Here is a 10,523-nt window from a genome sequence, read left to right on the forward strand (position 1 = left end):
GTGTAACTCTTTACTGCTAGAAAGACCCTTAAAGCATCAAAGAATAAAAGTTATACTGAACCATTTATACAAGAGCTTCCAGCAAATGGTAATGGGCAGGCTTCTCTTGTTTGGGTTTATGTGTATACGTTTGGAAAAGTCCTTAAGTCACCTTCAACCAGGCTGGTCTTGAGTTCTTACCATCACATCCAACCATGAAGAAACTACAAAGTAATGTGGAAGTCAGGATTAGAAATTTATCTTCCCATCTAAACAAAATGCTTTGACTTCTTCAATTAGCTCTTTGATTTTGCTCAGGGCCAAATCCAATAGCTTTTAGAATATAAAGTAGAGCACTTCATCTTTCAGTAAAATATCCCCCCCCCGCCCTCTGATCCATTAGTCATTCATATTGGTTCTGAAGTCTCTCACAGATGGTACTTTTTCTCATTGGTGGCCACTGGATGGGCTAAGTTTTATTAAATGTGAAGAGATCTAGGTTTTGGTGAAAGGCCTGTAAGTGTGTATGCATATGTACAGGTGTGTGGATGTGTTGGAAGGGGTGGCAAGAAATGTTAGGTATCTTAAAGAATGTGGAAATCAAAGAAATTGAGGTACCATTTCTACTTTCAAATTAAGTGTTTCAACAGGTGACTTTATTCTCAACAGTGGAGTAAATTACAGAGGTCAGGATGACTGCAAGAAGAGGACAAATCATACTGAAGGTCTGAGTTTGCAGTAAAAAACTAACTATTTAGACAAAGTAATGTCAGAACCTGATCTTGCTTTAGTGGCAATCTTATACATTCAATAAATTATTTTGCAGGGATGAGAGGTGGGAGGGAAAGGGAGAGAGAAGGGAAATTGCATGGAAATGGAAGGAGACCCTCAGGGTTATACAAAATTACATACAAGAGGAAGTGAGGGGAAAGGGAAAAACAAATACAAGGGGGAGAAATGAATTACAGTAGATGGGGTAGAGAGAGAAGAGGGGAGGGGAGGGGAGGGGAGGGGGGATAGTAGAGGATAGGAAAGGCAGCAGAATACAACAGACACTAGTATGGCAATATGTAAATCAATGGATGTGTAACTGATGTGATTCTGCAATCTGTATACGGGGTAAAAATGGGAGTCCATAACCCACTTGAATCAAAGTGTGAAATATGATATATCAAGAACTATGTAATGTTTTGAACAACCAATAATAAAAATTAAAAAAAAAATAACAAAAACACACCAAAAAAAAATAAATAAAATAAATTATTTTGGCCATCAATTATTAGTTATACTGAAGATCACAAAATAATTGTTAAATTCCTTCTCTTGATTGACAAATTAGACTTGGCTGTAGAGTTTTAATACACAGACCAGAAAAAAAAAATGAACTCAAAATGTTCTAGAATTGTAATACGTTAAATCTTGAATGGCCTGTAGAGACTATTTTGAAACATTTTGTTTTACAAATGAGAAATCTAAGACTAGAAAATTTGCCCATTTTGACACACTTGATTGGCAGAAGGGTTTCTGGGACCTCAGGCTTTCTGCCCTATGGTCCATTAGTTTCTCATGATTCACCTGAGGCCTCCTTAGAAGCAAGTCACCACATTTTTAGACTGCTGCTAATGGTGTCCACCTCCAGGTCCCAAATGGCATTGACAAAGTCCAGATTTCCTTACTATAGAACCTAGTTTTCTGTCCTTGTGCTCTGACTGAATTTTTTTTTGTATTTAGTTCTGAAAAGTAGCTCATCTTGCAAACTCTCGTCCCCACTGGCCTCCTACCAATCCCTGTAAATTCACACAACCCTTGATATGGTTAGGTCTGCAATGCTCAAAACTCTATCTTCATATTTTGATGCTGGAGTGCCATTTTGGAGAATATAATATTAAATAGCTATACCAAAATTGATTTTATGATTAAAGAGAAGATTATATTTTAGTATTAGTTTTTATAAAGATTACTTCTTTCATCCATCTACAACATTTACTGAAAAGTACTTAGTTCTCTATTTTTGGGGCAGAATGGGTAGATGAAATCTACAGATGATGCCAGTCCTCATTATAACCAGATTTCAGTCTCTCCTCTCTATGTGCCTTTTATGCAAATGAGTCACAAGCAGCAAACATGACAAATTTGAGTTTGAGTTCCCAGTATCTGATGGAGGTCATCAGAAAGATGAACAATCAAAACAGAGTCTAAAGACTATTACATTAAGCATTGAATTATCTTTGTTTTCAGCCGCTTACTGTGTGATGGTGAATGAATCAATGTCTCTGAGCTTCAGTAACATAATCTGTAAAATGGAAGTGATTAAGCCTACTCTGCTGACTGCACTCCCGTACTGAGCCCACTGATGGTTTCCCATAACACTTAGGATTCTGAATACTAAGTGTTATGGGAAGTGGCCTAAAATGCCTTTCCTGAACTGGTGTTCCTTTCTTCTCTATCACTTATGGGCACTTATATGCCCCAAACATCTCTCTTTCAGTTTTGCAACTTCAGCAAGCTTTTTCCTGCCTGGGGCCTTTGCTCCCTTTGTCACCTCTGTCTGAAACACTCTTCTACCCCTCATTTCTTACTCAGCTGACTCAAACTTTAGTTTTCAATTTAAATATCACCTCTTTGGTGGGCTTCCATGATTCCCCCTTAAGTATCTTCCCCTGCCTCTCTCTATTTGATTCCATCACTTTTAAAATCACATATCATTTATTTCTTGTATAATGCTTATCACCATTGTAATCGGATATATTAAAAATATATGCATTTATTTTCCTTTACTTTTTATGACTTTCCCAACAGACCCATACACTTCTTGAGGTTAGGATCAATGTCTCTACTATTCATTGTTGTTCCTGATCCCAAGGCATACACACACAATATTGTTTCCAACTCAAAAGTGATACCTACTCAGTCAGGTGTGGTGACACACGCCTGTAATGCTGGTGGCTCAGGAGGCTGAGACAGGAAGAGTGTGAGTTCAAATTCAGCCTCAGCAACAGTGAGGCACTAGGCAACTTAGTGAGACCTTGTCTCTAAAAAAACCAAATGGGGCTGGGGATGTGGCTGAGTATTTGAGTGCCCCTGAGGTCAATCCTTGGTTACCCACCCTCCCAAAAGAGAGAGAGTCCAAAGGCTTGCACAAAAAACTACTAGAACTAACAATCTAAGTTAGCAAGGTCAGAATATTCAAGGTCTATATAAAAATCAGTTTTTATTCCATTTATTTAAAAAACATACAAATTTTACATATTGTTGCATAAAAACAAAATTATACATATCGATGGGGTACTATGTAATGTTGTTATATGCATATATTTTGTAATGTTTAAATCAAGTTAAACAATCTATCTCCTCAAATGTTTATCATTTCATTTTGGTGAAAACTTTCAAAACCTGTTTTTCTGACTTTTTGAAGTGTCCAGTTCATGATTATTACCTATAGCCACCCACTGTACCACAACACACCAGAACTTCTTAGTACTTTCCCCCAATCTCCGCTTCCCTTGGCCTCTGGTAACCGCCATTCTGTTCTCAACCTCTAAGAGATCAACTTTCTAAAAGATGCCACAAATGAATAAGATCACATGGTACTTGTTTCTGTGCCTGGCTTATTTTCTTGATCTCCAGTTCCATTCATGTTGCTGCAAATGACAGGATTTAATTCTTTTTATGGCTGAATACTATTCCATTCTGTATGGGTACTACCTTTTCCTTATCCATTCATTTGATGATGGACTCAGTTTGCTTCCATTTCTTAGCTATTGTGAATAGAGCTGCAAAGAGCATGGGGGTGCAGATGTCTCTATGAGATCCTGATTTCATTTCCTTTGGATATTGTACCTAGCAGTGAGATTGCTAGATTTGATTATATGGTAGTTTTAATTTTAATTTTTTTTAAGGAACCTAACACTGCCCTCTATAATGGCCATACTAATTTATATCCCCAACCACAATGTGCAAGGGTTCCCTTTTCTCCATACTCTCACCAGAAATTTACTCTTTTTGATAATAATCATTTTATTCAAGTGAGGGGATATCTTATTGTGGTAATTTTATTTTCTTTTTTAAGTATTTATTTTAATTGTAGATGGACATAATAAGTTTATTTTATTTATTTATTTTTATGAGGTGCTGAGGATTGAACCCAGTGCTTCACATATGCAAGATGAGTGCTCTAACACTGAGCCACAACCTCAGCCCCTAATTTTATTTTAAGCTAGCAATCAAAAATAAAATTAGAAAATAATCCCACCCACAAAACTATCAAAAAGTTCAAAATATATTTATCAAAAGAAGTTCAGAACTTGTACACTGAGAACTGAGATTGCTGAGAGAAATTAAAGAAGACTTAAACAAATAAAGACATATTTTGTATTTATGCATCAGGAAGACTTAGTATTTTTAAGTGGCAATTTTCTCAAACTTAACCTATTGACTCAGTGCAATTATTAAAATATTCCAGCAGACTTTTTAATAGAAATTGGCAAGCAGATCCTAAAATTTATATAGAAACACATAGAGCCTAAAATAGCCAAAACCACTTTGAGAAATAACACAAGACTTAAATTACCTGATATAAGACTTACTATAAACTTTAGTAATCAGGAAAAACATGGTATTAGGTCAATGCAACAGAACAGAATATTTATATGTATTTTTGTGTAGGTTCCAAGATAATCCAATAGGATAAGAATTATCTTTTTAACAAATGGGTGCTGGGGAAACTACTTTTCTAGGATTTTAAATAAGCCTATGCAATACATCATATCCTATGCAATATAGGTTGAAAAAAAAACAGGGTCACACATTGTATTTGGTTTTAATGACTCTTTAGTCTTCTTTTGTCTATTTCTATTATGTGAATTCCACAACTTACTCAGGTTAAAGTTTTAATGGAGCCATCCTGACCAGACTCAATTTGACAAGCAAGAGCCATCCAGCTCCTAGAGATATAGAGAAGCAAGAACGATTTAAAGGGAGCAAATGCCTCCTGTCTATTTTTTTTTTTTTTTTGCAGCGGGGAGGGGATGCTACTGGGGATAGAACTTAGAGGCACTTGTCTCCTAAGCCTCTGGGATCATAGACATGCACCACTGCACCCAGCTTGCCGCCTGTCTTTTAAAACTTTATAGCAACCACAGTACACAGTTGGTTCTTGTCAACCAGACCATACTCCAGGCCCAGAACACCAGATAGGCTGGATCTTCCCCATCTCAAACTCATGCCTTTCCACATTGAGCAACCTACAAGACCTCCCTGGTGAGTTCTTTCTTGTTGGTTTGGAGCACTAGTGAAAACTAATTAAGAGAGTTTTGAAGGTCAAATCTCCTTTTCATTTATACCACCTGTCACTCTGATTTGTAATGAGCACAGCTTTGCAGCAGGAGAGAGGAGCTGAGCACATGGTTTACTCACAGACAGGACTAACATAAGGAAGATTGACCTAATATTCAGACAAGTAAAAGTCTCAGTTAGCAAGTAAAGAATGATGATCTAGGGTCTCAACAATTTCTGTTTTATTTTAGGCAACAGGGTGGGAGACAGAAGATTCCAAGATGGTACTAATGTCTTCACAAGAGGATGGTGAATTTGCAAGGCAGTCTGATATGGAACTTTCAGAATCCAGGAGGCAGGGGCTGGGATTGTGGCTCAGAAGTAGAGTGCTCGCCTACCATGCGTGAGGCACATAAAAATAAAATAAAGATATTGTGTCCATATATAACTAAAAAATAATATTAAAAAAAGAATCCAGGAGGCAGGCAGACAACAAAGGAAAATTTGTACCTGAGAAAACAATGCCTTTGCTCCAGTTAAATAAAAATTATGGAAGTCCATTGTTTTGGACTGCACTCCTGCCTTAGGCCCTCACAGACCAGACCAAACCAAAATGAAGGCATTTATGCTAAATGCCACATAATCAAACTGAAACCTTAAGGGAGAAGATCACAAAACAGACTAAATTTTTTCCTGAAAATAGGAGATACCAGGCTACCTGAAATAGCACAATAAGGAAGTCCCCCTAAATATATATATTTAGTTGTAATTGGACACAATATCTTTATTTATTTTTATATGGTGCTGAGGGTCAAACCCAGTGCCTCATATGTGTGAGGCGAGTGCTCTACCACTGAGCTACAGTCCCAGTTCAGCCCCCCTGTTTTAACCCTTACAAAATAGTAACGTGAAGTAACATGATATGAACCAATCAGTTATTTTTCATATCGTTCTGTTTCCATGGTTCATTTTACAAATCCCACTTACTGTGGTTTGAATGTGTCTCCTAAAACTCACATGTAGGAAACTTAATCCCCAAAGCATCCGTGTTGAGAGGTGAAACCTTTAAGAGGTGATTAGGTTATCCATACTTAAGAATGGGTTAATGCTGTTATCTTGAGAATGGATTATTTATCTCAAGAGTGACTTGTTAATAAAAGTAAGTTCGATGCCCTCTCTTACCCCCTCTTGCCCTTCCACCTTCTACCATGAAATGACATAGCACAATGGCTTTTGCTAGTTACCAGCATTATGTTCTTGGACTTCCCAGTCTCAAGAGTCTGAAGACAAACAAATTTCTGTTTATTATCAATTTTCCAGACTCAGGCATTCTATTCCATCAGCAGAAAATATATTAATGTGCCACTATTTTACTATTTCCCAGAGGGAACTACCATTCTGTTTTGTAGAATGGAGTCTACCCTAATTAATGAATCAAAAATAAAATGCAACTAAATCCTTAATTGATTGTACCTTTATCTTTTGATACTCATAAGCAAATGTTCAGGGGCAAAATACCTGTCTCCAGAAAGAGAGATAAAGTAAGCTTTCTGTGAAGAAAGGGAAATAAATGAAATGGCTTTTTAAAAATATATAGAATGGGGTGGGGCTGGGGCTCAGTGGTAGAGCGCCTGCCTAGCATGTGAGAGAAATTGGGTTCCATCTGTTGAGGGCCACAGCCGAGTGGAGATGACACATGGCATTTTTGCCAGAAGTAGTGGTTGAGAGGTAACTCCAGCGAACCATTAAGATGATGACTTTTGAGTTCTTGCGGAGTTCCCGTTGAGTTCCGGTTGAGCTCTCACGGGGATTCCTGAAGAGTTCGAATTGGTTGGGGAAGTGCCGGAGGAGGAGGGATTTCCGTGGGTGTTTCCTGGAGGAGCTGGGTGGCATTCGGGAGAGTTCCCGGGGAGCATGTGTGGAGTGTGCTGGTGGAGTTCAGAAATAAAGTTTGTTCCTGCTTGAGTGGCTTGTGATTTGTGCCCAGCCAGACTGTGGCATCAATCCTCAGCACCACATGTAGATAAATAAACAAACAAACAAATAAATAAATGAAATAAAGATATTGTGTACATCTACAACTAAAAAATGTATATATATAATATATATAATATAATGAAGCTGGGTGAGGTGCACACCTGTAGCCCTAGCTACTCAAGTGGCTGAAGCAAGAGGGTTACAAATTCAAGGCCAGCCAGAGCAACTTAGCAAGACCCTGTCTCAAATAAAACATAAAAAGGGCTGGGGATGTAGCTCAATGATAGAGTATCCTTGGGTTGGATCTCCTGTACTGCAACAAATTTTATGCATCAGTAAGTATGTGAAAAGCGGCCAAAGTGAAAGGGATATAGCCGGGGTCTGCAGTAGAGCACTATGTCCTGATTCTTACATCTAAGAGCCTTTATCTTCCAACAACAGACGTATGTGTGCATTTGTTACCATTTGATCTACTTCCTCTATTAAGTCAGTTAACCCTTACTAAATTTCCTTTTGGCTCAGAACTTAGCTGAAAAACAAAAGAAAGAAACAAAGAGGACCTCAAATACCCTCAAACCCCCTTCATTAATATAACCTCTGTTTTACCAGACCTCACAGCCCATTATTTTCTCAGTTGGTATGAAAATGAATAATACACTTGGTGTTTCATGGGGTTTCTTATGTGGTACTTTCTCTAATTGTTTTAGTCAGCTTTTTTGTCACCGTGACCAAAAGACCTGACAAAAACATGCAGAGAAGGAAAAGTTTTAATTTGTCTCATGGTTTCAGAGGTTCAGTCCATGGTGGGCTGAGTCTTTTGCTCTGGGCCCAAGGTGAGGCAGAACATCATGGTGGAAGGGTACAGAGGAGAGAAGCAACTGAGGATATGCCTAGGAAGCAGAGAGTGTGCTCCACTCATCAGGAACAAAATATAAATCCCAAAGGCACACTACCATGACCTGTCTCCTCCAGATACACCCCATTTACCTACAGCCGCCACCTATTTAATCCCTATCCATGGATTAATCCACAGATTAGGCTATAAATCTCATAAGCTAACAATTTCACCTCTGAATATTCTTGCATTGTCTCATACATGAGCTTTTGGAGGGGACCTCATATCTAAATCATACCACCAATAGATCTCAATAGATTTGCCTTGCTTTTGGGCTTCTGATGGTTGCTCCATTTCTTCTTATAATACCCTTTCACTGCCATTTCCTGAAGCCTGTGCATTCCTCTGGAGGCCAGAAATGCTTTATACTCAGCCCCTGTGCTACTGATCTTTCAATTTGAGTCAGGAGTGGCCAGGTTTATGCTGTAGTAACAAACAACCTTGAAAATCACAATGGCTTACAACACAAAGTTTATTTCTCTCTACTTCATGTTCATTACAAATCATTATAGCTTAACTCATATTCATTTCTTTCATCCTGGAGCAGCTTCTATCTGAATCATTACCAGTCTCATGGCTGAGAAAAAGGAGAAACAGTAAACCACAAACTGGGTCTAAAAGTGACTGTCTGGAAATGACACATGCCACTTCTGCTTATGCTTCATTAGTTAGAGGAAATTTCATGGACTAGTCTGACATCAGTGGTATAGGGAAGTATCATCTTTCCCTGCCTGCTAGCATTCAGAAACAATAATTCCATTTACCATGTGTGCTGTTGAAATCAGGACGTATGTAGCTCTTTATCTGGGTACATGGCCTATCATACATATCTGCTTCTCTCTCAGGATATATATGCTACTGCATGGGGACAAGAAGCTTTGGGGTGATTGGCTATAACTGAGTTGCTGGCTTTCTAAAATTTCTTCTTCTCCTCATCCCATCATAGGACCAATCCATTGTGGGTTCTTGGCCTGCCTTAGGATCAGCTTAGGTTAGGCTTGACAAAGGAAGAACAGGCATGGGATGCCTCCTTTTCTCCTGTTAGCAGCTGGGCCAGAGACATCCTTAGGGTTTCTTTTTGGCCCATAAGCTTCTTCCTGAAACACTGTTTTGATGGATTGATTTTTCATCCTGGCTAACTATTTCATAGTACACTGCCAAGAAAATTCAATTGATCTTATATTTTTTTCTGAGGTGACTTCTTTTTTTTATTTTTAAGCGCTTTTTCCAAAAATCCTAGTTCATTTGTATTTTGGCCTGCCTGGCACTATTGTCACAAGTTTTTTGGAATTTTTTTCAATTTATCTCTCTGCAATCCAAATTTCCCCTGGCCTCTCAAGGCCATTAGGATGAATGAAGTCATGTTTACCTAATGACTCAAATTTCCTTGTTGCGTCTTGCCTAAATAACCCATGAAAGACCTCCTAGTTTATTTCTTGGTGCATTAGGTATGAGAGCTGGGTTAAGGAGACCTCTTGCTTTCTTCTGTCTGAGTTCTCATCCCATGGATGTCCATTGTTGGTAAACGCGAATCAGGTCTTGAGTTCTTTAGGTTGCAAGTCATAGAAACCAACTTAAGCTAATTTAATCAAAATTAAGAGTTTATCATGTCTCGGGAGATGGCGGCGAAGGGAGAGCATTACCCCCGTGTACCGCGTCACTGTGTGGGAGAATGACGAGTTAGAACGACTAAAAGCTATCTTTTTAGGAATTTCCAGGAAAATTGGGGTGCTCCAAAACCTAGAGGAAGGATTTCCATCGCACGAGGATCAGCTACGGGGGCTCAAACGCGAGAGATTTGTCCGCACGGAGGGTCACGCTGCTTATTCAGCAAATCGCCCCGCGGCTAGAGTCTGCGGCGCGCGCTGGGAAACGAGGAGATAGCAACGCAAAGATACAGCGCGGCAGTTTCTGCAGGCTTCTGCCAGCTGTGCAACCACCGTACTCAGTGCTGAATTCTGGGTTTGAGACGGGGGAAGGAAGCAGTCCAATTCGGTTCTCCACACCGGTCAGAACACAGAGGAAGCCAGCGGCCACCATCTTGGAGAGCTGACGTCACCATCCCTGTTTTCGACTGATCGCAGCTCATTCAGCCATGGAACAGGTAATTTCAGGCTTCCATTCGCCTGCGGCTTGCAGACAAATTACTCAGGCTCAGTGCTAAATAACCCGCGGAAACTGCTTCTTGGAGCCTGCTCCTATCAGAACATACACCGAGCACGGAGCGGCTGAATTCCGGCTCCCGGAACTGCTCTGGCCCAGGGATAAAGAACCCGCGGAAACTGCTTCTCGGTCCGGGTCCTGCTGAATACTGTGGAGGTAAATACCAACCGAGCCTTCATAGGCAGTGGCAACAGGACTGAGACGGGGCCTGTGAGGGCCGGTCAGGACTCACCCG

This window comes from Marmota marmota, unplaced genomic scaffold, assembly GCF_001458135.2.
Source record: "Marmota marmota marmota unplaced genomic scaffold, marMar, whole genome shotgun sequence".
Taxonomy (NCBI): Eukaryota; Metazoa; Chordata; class Mammalia; order Rodentia; family Sciuridae; genus Marmota; species Marmota marmota.